Below are 16832 nucleotides of genomic sequence, written 5' to 3' on the forward strand. Positions count from 1 at the left end.
ATTTCTTTTTCTTCTCTCTCCTTTCCCTTTCACTCTCCCACTCCTCTTTAAATCCCCCTCCCTCCCCCCCATTCCCCCCCATTTTTTTTCTTTTTTGTTTTTCCCCCCATGATCTAAGTTAGATGATACCTTACATTCCACATCAATTACAGTTGTATTAATTAGCATACTACCAAAACGTAGAGATTTGGAAAATCTGAATTTTAGATCTATCAGTAACATTAGTAAAGTCAGTTCAGGGCACCAAAAAACTAAAGTTTCTCAATGTTTTACTTTCTCTGATTAGAGGACTTGTGAATCACTTATTACAAAACAAACACAACACACAAACCACAAGTGTAATTACAAGATAAAGGAAAGAGAATCCTATATATCTTCTTACTAATTAAGAAATACTTTATAGTAAAGAAATACCCCACATTCAGAAAAGTATTTCTCTTAAAAACTCAAAAAAAAAAAAAAAAAAAAAAAAAAAAAAAAAAAAAAAAGACCAAAAAAAACGCTGAAATAGGTCATCATTAGTCCAACAGGAAATCTAGAGAATTTAGAAAGTAGGGATTAGGCATTACTAGTCCAGTATTTCCCTCTCCAACAAGAGTTCTTTAGAAAAGTAGTGGACTATCAACACAGCAGCCATCTCAGGAAATGAAAGGAATACAAATTTTATTATTGAAATGTATGACGTAATCTTTAACTAGACAAAAAAGTTTTTTTTTCTAAAAAACTACTGACTAGTCATAATTTATAACAGTATTCATAGTATTTACTCAGAACTTTCATTTCTGAGTTTGATTGAACATTACAAAGAATTAACTTAGCAAAAAATTATCTGTGGCAAATTCATCTGCCACTCTGAAAGTAAAGGGTCAGTGCCTAGAAAATCTGATTTTAAGACTCATCAAAATTATTAAAACAAATAATAAGGAAATATCCTCTTAATCATTTTTATCTACAGATATATGTAGTTGGATATGGTGATTTCATAGCAATAATTGTGATTATCTTGTTTTATACTGAACTTCATAAAAATCAGTATAAGATGGGAGTTCCAGAGATATAAATTCTATATGCATACTCTGAAGAGCAAGTAATAACTGTAGATATTTTTTTGAATAGCAACTATATTTTTCAATGTTATTATAAAATTTGCCTCATAGTTGATTAAACACCTGTTAATAGCAGAGGAAAGTTTTCATTTATTTGCTCATCAGTGAAACCATTGTCATTAACACAGTTGTTTACAAACATCAAACAAAAGGAAGTAAAAAAATTATGGTCTTATCTACAAAAACAGAAAAATGTTCATCTCTTTGCATTCTCTGAACAATGAAGGTAAATATCAAAAGCATAGTCTAAATGTAAAACGTACTTGCATAGACAGAATGAGTCTATAAATGAATTTAATTGTGCACTATTCATTCTTGCTCATCATAGTGTTTCATGGCATTTCAGAGCCCTGAATGCTGAATGGTGAATGTTGTTGATTTTACACTATCCTTCAGAGAGCCAGGCTGCAAACAAAAATTATGAAAGGCATAATATGGTCCCAAAGTCCCAAAGCATACATAGCTACATTCATTCCTTTGGATTTGCTGATTCATATAAACAGATTTCAGTTGTATTGTCACAATGACAGCTTATGATGATAAAAGGACTCCCTGAATCGTTTAAGTCCTTGCATTCATTCTGGAGCTATTTTTTAATCCTGTGAAAACTGAAGATGGTATGTGCAGTATTTACTATAATGCATCCTAAATAAATGGCTCAAACCACAGCTGTTCTGAGTTCGTTCTGTATCTCTGCCACAGAATGTCTTTAATTTCTCCTGAGACTGTGGGACCTGGAGTGTGCAGTACCCTTCACAATCCCTATTTCAATGTGTGTATTTTTGAAATACAGGGGGAGATTCACCCCATCTACTGTATTTTAGAAGTCCATTTCTGAGTTAATCATAGAGTATGAACTTTTGCATTGCCATCTATTGCTGTTGCAGTGCAAATTTTAGGTAAAGCAGACAAGTTGTACCTATAAGTCATACTTCATTCTGTTGATCTCAAAGGCTGCCTTACATGAGTGGTTCAGAGACCTGCAATCTGAATGTATGACATTATTCAATATAATTAGATATTTATGTGGTAATTCCGCTCATTGTAGAAACAGCTAAACAGTGAAAGCCCAAAGATCTTATCAGTACAGTGCAAAAAAATAGATAAATAGGAAGCTACAGTTAGTGTTAAAATGATGCTAGATGGAATGTCTACTCAGAATTCATACTGTCAGGCCAAAATCACTAGCATTTTACTTCCTCTTCTCTTGAGTCCTCTTCGGTAGAAGATAACAAAGCACAATAATATTCACCAAGACATTTTAATTACAATGAATAAGTTCTCACCACTTTTTTTTCTTTCATTCTTTTTTTTTTTTTCCTCCAATGAAAGAAGTATAAAATTATATTAAATTATATCCCTATGACTTTGTTTCATGAAACTAGATAAGCCTGTTCTTTTGGGCTTCTTTCTTCATCTTTAGGAGGATATCCTCTATGTCTATTCAATACTTTTTTTTCATCCTTAACATATTTATCAGAATTGTGTGCAGTATCCCACCCACATTCTCAGCAGGACAGCATAACTAATACTTTTGTAGCTGGGAGAGACTATACTTGCTTCAGCTAATTGACAACTCATAACAACCAAGAAAACATGATTTTTTTTTCATCTTGTCATTTTAGACTGCTAAATTCTGAGGTCATAATATCAGTCTTCTTGTACCGGTCTCTATATGTGTGATCTAATGTTTCTAACGTGTATAACTTCCCATTTTACTGGCCCAGTCCTCAATGTTGATGCCTTCAGTGCTCAATATCTACAGCCTATACATGATGTTCAGATTTCACCTATAGGTCCAGACCTTTTACTTAGGATTCTTTTAATCAAAATATTAGAAAAAATCAATATCAACACTGACCTGGAAGGATGTATTTGTCACCTACCTTCCACCCAGCCGGGGAAACTTCCTCTTCCATATAACCCACTGCCATCTCTCCTTTGTCTAATCCCTTAATTAACTGATGAACTTATGACACTCAACTCATTTGCCAATTCATTCACTAGTCACAGCCTTTTCAGTTAAATGAGAAAATTTCATTTTCATATCACATCAAAGTTTCTCCTGGATTTTATCTAGCTGAATTATATTTAATCCCTTTCATCTAGTCCTCTCTCTAAGACTGTTGCAGTTTACTCAATTGGCAGCTGATTCTCTTTACTGTGGAAAAAAAATGGTGGAATCTTATGTGGAAACAGCATTTCCTCATTTTCTTTTCTATGAACAGCTTCTTATGCTGGTTTTATTTTGATAGTTGAGGTGGGAGGAATAAACATATCTGAACGAAAACCTAATTAATTAATGTACTGAACAATTTCACTGTTGCTATTTTTTAAGAGCTGTTTTAGGAGCACAATTATAATGATTTACAGTATTATGAATGTGTCAAATTTTCCAAAATAATTAGGATTTTAGCTAATTTAACTCCTAGTATAACTCTATAAGCTCCATTGACTTTACAGAACTGTATAGAACCTTTAAGAAAATACATCCCATTTTAATTCCAAAACTGTATGAGTTAGGGAAGATTACTTTTTGGTGACAAGCAACTGCACTGGCAGCATCTGTGTTCTTTATTAATGCAAGAATTGGGGTAAAGATTGTATTTTTAGGGTCTTCATCACAGAAATATAGGAGAAAGGCCAATAATGTCCTTAGTGATGAGAAAGTTTTGTTACAAACAACTTCTAACTTCTTCAGGAAGAAAATTAATAGATTCTCCTCAGAGTTTTCATTTTCAAGCAGACATGTAATTTTTTATTATCTCTCAGCCACTTTGTGTACAAGAAGAGACTCAGCACTTCCACATCTCTTTATTCCACCAAACTTTCAGCTTGCCAACCCATGCATTGATATAAAACATACACAAATAATGAAGTACTAATTGATAGAGAAGTGTTCTTAATCCATGCCATATCTTCTTATTTACTTGTAGAAACAGTCTACCTGGATTCAATCTCTTGCAAACTCAATGCATTTTGAGTTTTAGGATCCAGGCCTCTTAAAATAAATGTTTAACTACCTATAAAATCAATGGAGAAAAGCAGATGTCATTGGAAGACTCCTGAGATAAATCATTCTGAGTATAGAAACGAATAAAAAATTTCTGGGAGAAAAACAATACAAGTCATGAAGTGTTATGGTGGATTTCTTATCAAGAAAATGTGGGCCTTAAATTTATGCTAAAATAAAAACTTACGATTGAAATAGTTTTATAGGTTTTTATATGGATCTTGACTGTGAAATAAATAGTATTTATTTATTTTCATTTCTTTTCTTTTCATGGAATATAAGAAAAAAAATCATTATTTTATGAACTGTTGGTGTGAAAGACAGATATTCCAGAAAACCAAACATGTACAAAGTGTTAGAATAAATAAATTCATACATCTGTTAAATAGTAAATTGCTAATTCATGTTGTTGACCATTTACCTGTATGTTCCTGTGTGAAAGAAAAACCAACCAAACAAACCAAAAAATATTTCTTGAGATTGCACTATTCAGCACAAAATTGAATTAATGACATGAAACCACAATATAATGATAACTTGTTTTGAACTAGTTCCTTACACATTTCACTAAAAGTCTGGTTTGAAGGGGAGTTGAAAAAAATTCTAAATAGTCTTTAAATAGATCAGGGAGATAAAAGACTGTGTGTCTGAATGAAATGCTTTTTAATCTATCCAATGGACGTTAGATGGCAGTATTAATCAAGATATTTAAGACAGCATTTTATTAAGGGAAAAAGACCCTCAGAAAATCCTGTAAAATATTTATCTGTGGGTCTTATTTTCCATTTTTGAAGGAAGATTAAGATTAATTTTCTATTTCAATTATATGGAGGTGCTAGAGTTTGTAACTTTCACAGAATTATGTCTTTTTGTATTAAGTAGTACAAGAGCAAAGCAGATAGTGTTTTTCATAATAGTCCTAAATAAAAATCCCCTTCAAAATAAAGAGAGAAAAAAAAGGTGAAAGACCTGGCATAGGAGGTGAAAGGAGTAAAGAATACACAAATCTTGAAATGAGGAATAAATTCAGAGGCAACCTAGAGGATTCAAAAAGAAATAAAAAGCGGAGATGACTGGTGGTAATACATAGAAAATTATAGAGTTTGAAGTAAATTATCTGGCTATCAAAGAAACTTTCTCTTTTTAGTCATCTGAATTATTAATTATTTAGGTATTTATCATCAAATCAAAACACTTTCAGTGACATACTACTTAAAAAAAAAAATAAACTTCATATTGTTCTATAAATGGCAATGATGATAAATCATGCAGTGATTGCTCAGTGCTAGCATTTACAAACTGCTTCATTAGAATTTATTTGCTTGACTCATGAGGTGCTGATGCCTGTTAACAAGACAGCTCACCCAATTTAGTCACTCCAAAATCTTTGCAGAACTCGCTTCAGGATCTTGTTTTACTTTGTGACCCACATGACTGCATGTCTGTCACAGGACTGTTGGTTAACTTTCAATTCCTGGCAAGACATTAGAACAAGTTGCTGTGAACCTCAGAGCACCTGAAGTGTTACATTGATCAAAATTCAGTGAATTCATAAATCAGAATAATCTCTTTGTGAATGTAATCTGTTCATTCAGTAGGGGTCAAAAAAGAAACATACTTCATAAGTCATTTCAATATGAAGAAAGGCTCTTCATGTTGTTTTTTCTCAACAAAGAAATGAGTCATAGTGAATAAAAATATCATTAATCAGATGGAGTTACCATAACATTACTGCACACATGTGGTTATAATATTATAGACAAAGAATAGTAGACTACAAGAGTAGTTTTTGGTCACTTTTTGTCAGTGTGGGAAGACTGTTAGGTAGGATCACAAGCAACTGTGTTCTAGGCCTCAGTTCTAATCTGCTGTGCTGCTGAGACCTGATGCACTCCATTCACCCAGGGGTTTGGTATTTGGTGGCCTGAACATAAGGCAAGATTTGATAAAGCATATGTCTATGGTCATTACCCAGACTTCTGGCAAACAGTGGAAGGAGAAAGAGATGAAAGAATCTTGGGATGTTCCCTCTTCTTGAAGAAGTGGCACTAGAGCAATGTCCTCTGTCATGGCTTGAGCCATGTTTCTACCTTGTTCCTGCTGATTCTGAACCTTATTGTCTTGATTTCCTTTTGTGGCCTTGAACTGTCCCCATGGAGCTGCCTGATGTCCAGGGCTTAGGCTCCCGAAGAGCCCACAGCTACCTTGCTCCTAAATGAGGAGATGGAACAGGTTCAGGCTATGTCTGCCTGCCCTGCTCACTGGCCCTAGGGAGCAGGCTTCATGGTAGCCAGCATGACAAATTAATTATTAGTTTGAGTAATCAAAGACAAAAAAACTTTTCTAAAATTTACATTGTTGCAACATATGGAAGGTTTTAGAGAATTGTACTGAAAATAAAAGTGATCACCATAAGGAGAGAAGTGCTCTGATTTTAATAAGTTGAGGTTCAGCAAAGAACTTTCAAAAGAGAGGATGCAGAAAAGTAGAAAAAAAAATAGAGAACTAAAATTGGATTGACAACAGTACTAGCAAAAATCATTTTGAAATTATGCTGGAACACAATGAGTCATCCATTCAGTGTACTGCAAAACAGACAATTCTCATTCTGAGATGCATTAGCAGAAACACTGCATGTGAAGCAAGAGAAGAAAATCATTATTACACTTTAACAAGAACAGGAGAGCCTCAGAGTATTTTTTCTGCTTTGAGTATCCAACATTAAAATTATGTAGTCAGTTTGGGTAGGATTCATAAGAAAAATAAAAGATATTAGAATTTTTGGAAAGCATAACTGTAGAAGAAAGCATGGTCTCCCTGATTTCATATTTTAGATGTATAAGACTGTCAATACTAGGAAATGTTTAGTTATTTCCTGTATCTAGCATGTAAGTACAGGGAAGACCACAACGATATTAGTTTCATCTGAAGGAAAAAACAGCTCTATGTCTAGTATTTTAAATATTTTAAATTTGAGTATGGTACAAGACAGCAAAAAGCTATAGAGAAAATTCTAGAATGTACTGGACTCTGTGGTCTCTTGAAATATCTTCCAGACCTTAATTTCCAAGGTATGGTAGATATGGCATATATCTGACTTTTTTCCTATGTATGCAGTCTTTCATACTATACTAACATTAACAGCAATTCTGCACTTTAAGGAGAGCAGAGCACTGGAGATCCTCCATCAGAAATCTTATGATAGAATTTTGTTTTATAATGAATGCACAGCCCAAGCACACAAGAGCAAGGTCATCCATAATTACAACTCATTAAGCACTGTGGAAGCTCCTCTAGATATTGCAACACAGGTATCAGTACACATCATTATTAGGCACTCGCCGAATGATCTGAACCACACCAATCATAACTTGGAAATTTAATAATTAAAAACTCAGAAATATTTTATAGAGTCTGGAGATACATTTTGTCTGTTGAGTATGCTAAAGACAGCTTACTTTGTGGCTGTAGCTTGTGGTTACAGCTTCACTAAAAATGGCCTGTACTTTTACTACAGTGATCATCCTTGGCTTTGTTTATGGCTACAGGTGGAAAAAAACACAGTACAGCTTAAGAGAATGCTATCGTCTGTATAGATTTTTGCAGAATTCTATGACAGGAATACAGAAATCTATAGGCTGGCTCAAAGCTCCATAAGAAATTTCTTGTTCTGTTTATTCTAAATTGTCTTAGTGCAACAGAGATATGCTCCTGTTGTGGTATTCCTGCTATTTAGAAAGGTTATTTATCCATATTTAGTATTATGAATATCTACACAGAAAATATTGATGTTACAGCCAAAAACAACTTGAGATCAAATCATGAAGTAAAAATACACTTATATGTGTATTATAGATAAAGGAAGATAGAATAAGAAGTTAGAGACAGAGAGCAGCAAAGGAGTAAAGTGTTCTTCATATATTGTGTTTCAATTTTTACATTTAGCCACACATGGGCTATAACAGTATAATTCAGAGGTATTTCACTGTTTGCCAGCATATTAATACCTCTTCCCTTTTCCATCTGATCTTTTATTTCTTGATCACCATATCAAAAAAGTATTTTTAATTACAGATTTATCAAGTATTTTTATTGCATCAGATGGATACTGAAATGGTTGCAGCTTAATTTTAAAAACAGTAAATACCTTTGTGTGTTTCAGTACACACATCATTTCATATTGAAGTCAAATTTAAATGTTAAGCATTAAAATAAGGGAAGTGACTGAAACGATTATATTGAAAATTTCTTTCATTTAAATTATGACAAAGCAGGATTCTGCCAGTATTACTGATGTCAACTATAATGTTCAGATTGTTGCTCTGCTGCAAGGACAAATATATGCTTCTCCAGTCAGTTTTGTGAATACTTCTGTCACCTAATCTCAAAAAAAAAAACAAACCCAAAAACATTAGATGGCACTGTTTACACTGACAGTACCTTTGCAGTACTGCAACGTTGATGCTTTAAGGTTTCCAGCACAGGGCCACAAAGATGATTAAGAGCCTGCAGTATCTCCCATAGAAGGAAAGGGTAACCTGGTTCTGTTCAGCCTGGTAAAAAGAAGACTGAGAGGAGAGCTGATAAAAGTTTATAAATATTTAAAGAGTGGTGGGAAGGCCAGGCTCTTCTTGGAGGTATGTAGTGATAGGACAAGGAGTAATGGCCTAAAACTACAATATGTGGAAGATCTTCTTTACAGTAAGGGTGATGGAATGCTGGAACAAGCTGCTCAGAGAAGCTGTGGAGTCTCCTTTTATGGAGATAATCAAGAGCTGTCTGGACACCTACTTGTGTGGCCTATTGTAAGGTACCTGCTTTGGCAGGGGTGTTAGACTCAATGTATCTGTTGAGGTCCTTCCCAACCCCTGTGATTCTGTGTTATGTATATATATGTTTGTTTGTTTATTTATTTATTTTCCCTAAGGGATCAAAGAAATTACATACACATAACACTTTAAGAGCCATTCATTGGAATGGTGCAGGACTGCTACAGAGATGCAGCACAGTATTACTTTAGTTTCCCTTCATTTAAGAAAGCAGGGCAAGGCCAAGCAGACCCACAAGCAGTGCAACTGTGTAATGAGGCATACACATCATCACATCTTCTGATTTGTTATAATGCAAATACAATAAATATTTAGAAAATAGTGAACTTTTAAATGCTTAGAACTAGAAGATTCTATGTTAGATTAGTATGTTGATTCTTTTTGTTTTATACAAACTGCAAAGCCCAAAGATTTTGTACCTCTGAAATCAGAATTTAGTGTCCTCACTGCCAGGATATTGAGTAAAGCATATTAAGCTATAAGGATACTGAAAGGTAAAATCTACCAGATAGGGAAGGCTTCTCTTAATTAGTGGATTGGCTTTTGATTTTTATTTAAACTGCAAGAAGGGACCAGATCATCCATTGATACAGAATATACATGTATTTTGGAAGAAAATGAGTATTCATTATGATCAAAAGGAAATAATATAAAATAACAGCGTTTTGTAACAGTGAGGAAAAAAGTCTTCTAAAGTCAGGAAATAAGGTAGTACATTTCAAAACAAACTACTAGAGCACTATGTATGCCAAAGATTCTGTTAAACATGATAACAGGTCAGAATTATAAATAAGGGCTAGTCCAAAACTAATGTGTCCTATTTTATTACATTGGCCCACAACATCAGAGGAAGATGTTGATGGTATGGCAGTGGAGATTGAACCTTCCCACCAATATTCCATTACATGGTGCTGCCATGTAACAGATGGCAGTAGAGGGGCATTCTGTTAGAACGACATCTAGCATGGAAGTACATTTGAAGAAGTGTTTCATGAAATCCTCCATGTGGAGAAAATGGAATCCAGTGACACTCATTGATACTTTCTGAACATTTCTGGAGACCAAACAGTGGATATGAGCACAATGAGGCAGTGGATGGTGACTTTCAGCAGTGACAACAGCAACGTTAAAGTCAGGCCATGTTTCAGTTGACCATGAGCATTTTTATAAGCATGGCATGCAGGCTCTTGTTCATTGCTGGCAAGAATGCAAAACTACTGGTGGAGACTAGGTTGAAAAATAGCCTTTTGTAGCTGAGAATTTGCTCTATCAAACAGTGTTATTATGCTCTTAGTGTCTGCTGCAGTTTCCATGGAAATAAATAGGAGGCATTACTTTCAGAGGAAGTCTACATAGCAGAAAATTAATAGTTGCAGTGTATAACCAATTTGACTTTGTTTTAAAAAGTGTGGGCATTTCAGTTGGGTCAGAGGTATTCTTTTGTGTAAATGATGTCCACATTGCTTATGTCTCAGTCTTGGAACTCTTTATCTTGGAATTCTTAGAATTCCTGAAGATTATGCAGAAAGAAAATGGGCTTCTGTTAATTGATGCATTTTGAACACCTAGATTAGGATAAGATTTATCATGTCTTAGAAGTCTCTATTTTTGTTCTTTTACTTTAAAGGTAATATAGAACATTAACACAAATGTAGACATTTATATTGCAACATATTTTACATTTTACAAACCCCACCTTTTATGCCTAATTATAAAATTAAAAATGTGACCTTTTCATTCTATTTTTGTCACTTCATGAAGAGGAAGACAATCTACTTCATTATTCGCATTAGCATTCCTCTATTTAGTCTTTGAGAAAAAGGTGGAAATAATGGTGAAAGAAAAAAGTAAAAATGAAGGTTCTCCCTTAAAATCACAGAATCACCAAGGTTGGAAAAGACCTCCAAGATCATCCCGTCCAACTATCCATCAATATTTCCCACTAAACCATGTTCCTTAGTACAACATATAAATGTTTCTTGAATACCTCCAGGGACGGTGACTCCACCACCTCCCTGGGCAGCCTGGCACAGCACCTGACCACTCTTCAGAATAAGTTTTTCCTAACGTCTATTCTGAATCTCCCCTGGCACAACTTGAGGCCATTCACTCAAATGTAAAGCAAGCAAAGACAACTGAAAGACTAAAACATGATCAAAGCAATTGTATCCTGCACAGGGCCACATAACCTTATAACACTATCAAATCATTATTTTTTTTCCTATGGTTTCTAATTTAGTAACTTTTTGTCATGGTTTTGTGATTTTTGGCTTTCGGTATTCCACATCATAACATCATGTGGGGCACTGGGACTTTAACTGTCAGTGCTCAAGTCCTGGGTACCTGCCCTGAAGAGAAGAAGAACTACATTCCCCAGGGGACCTTGCGGTCAGGGAGAGGAGGTTTAACTCCTGGCAAGGTCACTTGAGTTCTCTTTCTCGCCTGCCCTTCGTCGTGGGCGCTGCTCCTGTCTCTCTGCTGCTCAACTGGACTGCGCATCTCACCTCAGCGTTGTGGTGAGGCCTATCCACCTTTCAGACATTCTCTCTCTCTTGTTATATTTGATTTATTAGCTTCAATTCTGGTTATATTGTATTATAGTGTGTTATCTTGCATTCCGATAATATACTTAGTAAATTAGTTTGTTTCTCCTCAGATCGGTGCCGCTGTTTAAATTATTTTGGGGTCTCCTGTTTCCTTTTTTCCAGAGGCGCAGATCTGCGGATCCCTCCGCCCCGCTCGTCACGGAACCGGGCCGAACCAGCCTGTAAACCGTTTACACTTTCTTTTTTTTTTTTTTTTGGGGGTGGGAAGGAGATCCCCTGGCTCTCTTTCACCACCTTTTAAGAAAATATGTGGATACAATATTTATTGTACATATACTCTTGTTCTGTAAATCACATTTTTACTCAAAAATTGATTTTTAGTGAATCTGCGCTGGACTGACCTATTCAAAAAGACTTCCTATTTTTTACATAGATTTTTAAGAAAATGAGGACATGACATCATAATAAGAATCCATTACATTTACTTAAATGAAAAAGGGAAGCAAATGAATTTTCTTGGCTTTCTCAGAGTTGGTCTTCTGAAAATGATATATGCTTGACATGGAAAGTCTTGCTAATATTTTTGAGAAAATTGTGGTCCTAAAAATGGTTGTTTGTTTTCTACTGTTTTTAAATAGTTTCATTCTATTGTTATAATTTAAGTGATTTGATTCCTGAAGAGCAAATATACACCTAAAAATATTGTCAGAGAAATAGAAGTCTTTAAGAAAAGTATTTCTCATGACTTCTCTTTGATTAGAGAACTAGAACTTTTTATTTCAGAATCAGTGCAGAGAAAAAATACCACCTCCAAAAGAAGTACATATATCTCACGTATCTGTCTTAAAATTAAATGCATCATATCCTGAAAATTCTGTTCTCTTATCTGGTAAAATGATCAACATGGTGATGGACTGAGACGGAGGAGTTTCACTTTAAAATTTCTAAGTGAGAAGAAATTGCTTATACCGTATTAATTGTGAGTCCTGTCATTCTAAGGCCAATTTCTCTTTCATGATGCTCTTACTTCACACCAGTGACAATGCAATTTTTTTTTTTAAAGTACAAGCAGTCTATAATCTGCTGAAAAATGTGACAAGTGTGTCTTGCAGGTGCAATTATCAATTTCTATGTATGCACAGATGTCCCATATGTGACTCTAATCAAACTCTTTTACTCATGAACCCATGTGGTATGTCCCATTCACACTGATTTTGGAAAAAAATGTTTGTGATGATGGCCTTCTTTGAAGCTGCCACATTTTGGAGAACGAAGACAAAAAAAGCTGGTAATCTACCTCTCTGAATTCCTTGGGTGTCCCTCCTTCTGCTTATTCCTGTGTGCCCAAGAGGTTGCAGGACATTGGAGCTCCAAAATACACCCCTTAGCCTCAGGCACTCCCTCCATATTTAAGCTTGCACTTCTACTTTGTTTTCTGTACAGAGTTCTGATTCATCACAAAGATGAATTATATTCTTAATCTTTCCTAAAGCAGAATTTTAAAAGCAAAGGACCATGATTAGTGAGTTTTGGTAGAATATATTACCATTTTTTAAATTCTCATTTTTATTCATACTGCCTCTTCTGAATTACATTATTGTTAGCATCAATCTCTTTGCATTTCACTGAGGAGCACAAAATTTGCATATTAAGACTTAGTTTCCAACCACAAAGCAAGATTTTCATTTAGTTGATTAAACACTTTGAAATATATTAAAAAAAAAAAAAAAAAAACAAAACAAAACACAAAAAAACCCCACCTCCCTTTGCCTCCATGCATTTTTTTTTTCAGAGGTACATAACTTTTTTTTTTTTTTTTTAGAAGTTCAACATTACAAGTAAAACTCTTCAGGATTTCCAGCAAATCAATAGGATTTTTCAACTAGGTTTCTGGGTAACTGTCATGTAATAATCCATACTATCACTGTTTACCAGTTCTGACTTCACCAGTTTCCTGTAGGGCTAGTCTTTCTAAAATACCAGGTTAGAGTTGGTGTTTTGGACTGTCATTCATGAGTGTTTCTCACTGCTTGTTACATAGCTAACAGAAAATTTAAGTCTGGTTTATGTGAAATAAACGTAAGTTCAAACATAGTTACATAGGTATGTCCATAGTTTGTGAAGCTTAATAAAAGAGCTTCATAAATTCTCAGCATACTTAGGACTTTTAGGCGTGTTATTTTACATGTGCTGTTACACAGATTTCCTGAAAGTATTGAATGTACTTATTACCTTAATAATTTGTTGATTTTGATCATTCTACCTCTTCCTTATTATCATATATAATGAATCATAAAATATTATATCTTCCTTAAATATTGTCATATATGATCTAGAAAAATAAAATACAGAAAAAATATAATTACATAACAAAGTAAGATAATTTTATTCACTTCACTAAGAAAGTGTTGTCCCAAACCTCTTGGTCTTGAAAAGCAGAAATTTACTTGACCTCGAGACAGTTGTTTTTGTCTAGAAAGACAGGTAGGACCAGTCTCACTAACATGAGACCAAAGGATCCAAGGATCAAATGATAGCATATAAAGAGCAAAAGATATTTTCCATCTTCAGTGCAGAAGATGCTTGTCACCCTTGTACTTTCAATTTGTAAAGCTGAAACAGAGTGTTTGGCCTCTCCACAAGTGGTCTAATCATAAGAAACCCTGAATGTGTTCAATAAGATATTGTAAGTGAGGATGCTCAGTATCAGGAAATGATGCACCCACAACTGGCACCCACAATGATGCACCCACAACTGGTTAATCTGCTAAAAATCTGCTGTGCTGAAGCACTCAAAGAGACCTTTCATTTTTTAAATTATTGGTAATAGTAAACTTGCAGCAGTGGTAACTGTGGATACTGTGCTTGGCACTCTTCATGCAGACATGTGAAGTAGTATAGACCACACTGAATCTCACACTGGAGATAATTAGATAAACTCAAAGGAGAGGATGGACAGAAGGTTTTTATAATGAGAATGGATGCTACAATTTCCAAGGAAATGAGATAATAGTTTATTAATAGTACAATTAAGGAGGTGAAAACTAGCAGTTTACAGATAAGGAAAGATCAAAGCTGTATCTAGTCACTTAAGATCCATGAGTCTCCAGATACCCAGCTCTGATAATTTAAATTGCTTAAGGACCTTTGAAATATTTCTACAGATTTAAGTACAGATTTGAATTGTTCATATTTGAACAGTCTTTGCCACTACTTCTTTCTGTAAAATCAATGCATTCCTATTCCATATGTCCTCTAGTTTTGAAGAATTTCTCCAAAATAGCACTATGTAACATCTGCAGAAGGTGTGTGGTTTGTCTTGCAAATCAGCATAACCTGCTTCTTTGCATAATCTGCTTTCCATTATGGTAAATTATAAGACTCCTGCCAATCTTAAAGGTATTTGCATGTGACCTGTATAGTCTTTTTGAAAATCATGGCATTTATCTATTCCGGTGACCCTGGAAGTGTTCCAGGGTTCTCTGCACACAAAAACAACACACTGAGTCAGAGAACCCAAGCACCTTTCAGACAAACTGCATAAATAAGGAAAAATAAAAGAAGTGAAGTTAAATGCACTTTCCATGTTCTATACTGCTATCTTCATTAGGTACAAGTAAGTAGGACAAGTAATTAATACCAAATTTAAGACGTGATCATGCTTCATTCTGTAAAGAAAGGATGTATTATTTAACAGCTATTTTGTTGTCTTGTTCAGGAAGGATCTTAGGTTATCTGAAAAAGATCGCATAAAGTAGATACCATTTTGTTAGTTCATGAATTTTAAAAGAGTTCATATAAAAACTTGTCCTACTGAAGTAATTGGTGAAAAAAAGTTTTCATTCTCCTTGCACCCCACATGACTATTGTCACTTCAGGACTTTCAAGTAACTGAACAATTCATGTTTCTCTTTTAGTATCAGCTGGATCTCTTTTAGTCCCAGCAGGAAATAAGACAAGTTGTCTGAGGCTAAAATGGGTTGAGGAAGAAAGTTCATCAGAACAGGTGAAGGTGATGATCTCTGGTGAGGTTCATCTGTGTTTTCTCAGATATCCTTCTCTGGAAGATTTCTGTCTTCTGTGATGTATTATACACATTATTATTATTATTATTATTTTTTGGTCAGTATTTTCCTGTGTAACTTGTGACATTCCATCAATGGGTGATTTCTTTGTTGGAAGAAAATGATTGGCATACCACAGGATGTTTTTTGCTCAGCTGGATTAATTCTAATACTGTAAGTACTTAATTTCTCTGCCTATGTTTTGAACAGAGCTATTAAAGTAAGAGAAGTAGGTTAAAGGTTATTGATCCAATTTTCAGTTGAAACTCTCTAGAGTGGTAGCTGTATTTGTTTTAAATTTGACTGTTTCTGATACAACAGGCTCCTTCTTTTATAACCCTCCAGGAAAGATTTTTAGATTCTGCAGCAACACAAATTATTCATTATGTACTCAGTGGCATGGATAACAAAAAGTTTATGAGATCACAAAAGCACTGACTGCTTCTTTTCCTTTTTTTTCTTTTTTTCTTTTTATTTTTTTTTCCTGGAGAGTTTAACAAATCTGTGTATATTCCTGGATACTGAGAGAGCATGCAAATTCTTAAGAGGAAACAGACCAGCATTTACTTTGCTTGCTATGATAAAAGCTTTCTTTTTTTTTTTTTTTTTTTTCTATTTTTTTTTTCCCTTCTCCTTCCCTCCCTCAAAAGTTGTTGAATGTTAGTCTTCCATGTTATTCAAGCTGAGCTTCTCGGCCTTGAAAAGTCTTAATATCAAACCCCAAATTCCTCATGCTATCAGGATATGCTGGAGCTCTTTTCCTGAATTATTCTTTTTCTTTTTGGTAGTAGAATAGTCTAATTAGGTCCATATTATAGAGAGGTCACTTATCTGTTACACTGCACAATTTCATTTCTACATGGAAGGTAGTAGTAATGATTGCCTAATAGCTTATTACTGGTCTTTTCAGCACTGCATTGTTTTTTAAATTTCTCTAAAGTATTTGTATATTTGTACCCTGTCTATGCAGAAATTGTTTTATTTCAAACAGAATCATAGATGTTTGACTTTATACGTAACACAAATCCCTCGCTCTATGTGATTATCAAATCTCTGAAATTCATCACATAGATTTTTAACTTCTTAACGCTTTCTCTGTTATTTTACATTTAAAACATGGTTAAAGATGCGGATTTTAGAAGGTATCATGATTTTTGCCTGAGATAATTTTCTTTCTGGAGAATAATAATAATTTTCTTTCTTGCCCGATGATCTGTTTTGGATTTCTAATGACAATAGTAGTGATAACACAGTGATGTTTTAGATGTCGCAGA

This window comes from Tympanuchus pallidicinctus, unplaced genomic scaffold, assembly GCF_026119805.1.
Source record: "Tympanuchus pallidicinctus isolate F22 unplaced genomic scaffold, pur_lepc_1.0 scaffold6, whole genome shotgun sequence".
NCBI classification, from domain to species: domain Eukaryota; kingdom Metazoa; phylum Chordata; class Aves; order Galliformes; family Phasianidae; genus Tympanuchus; species Tympanuchus pallidicinctus.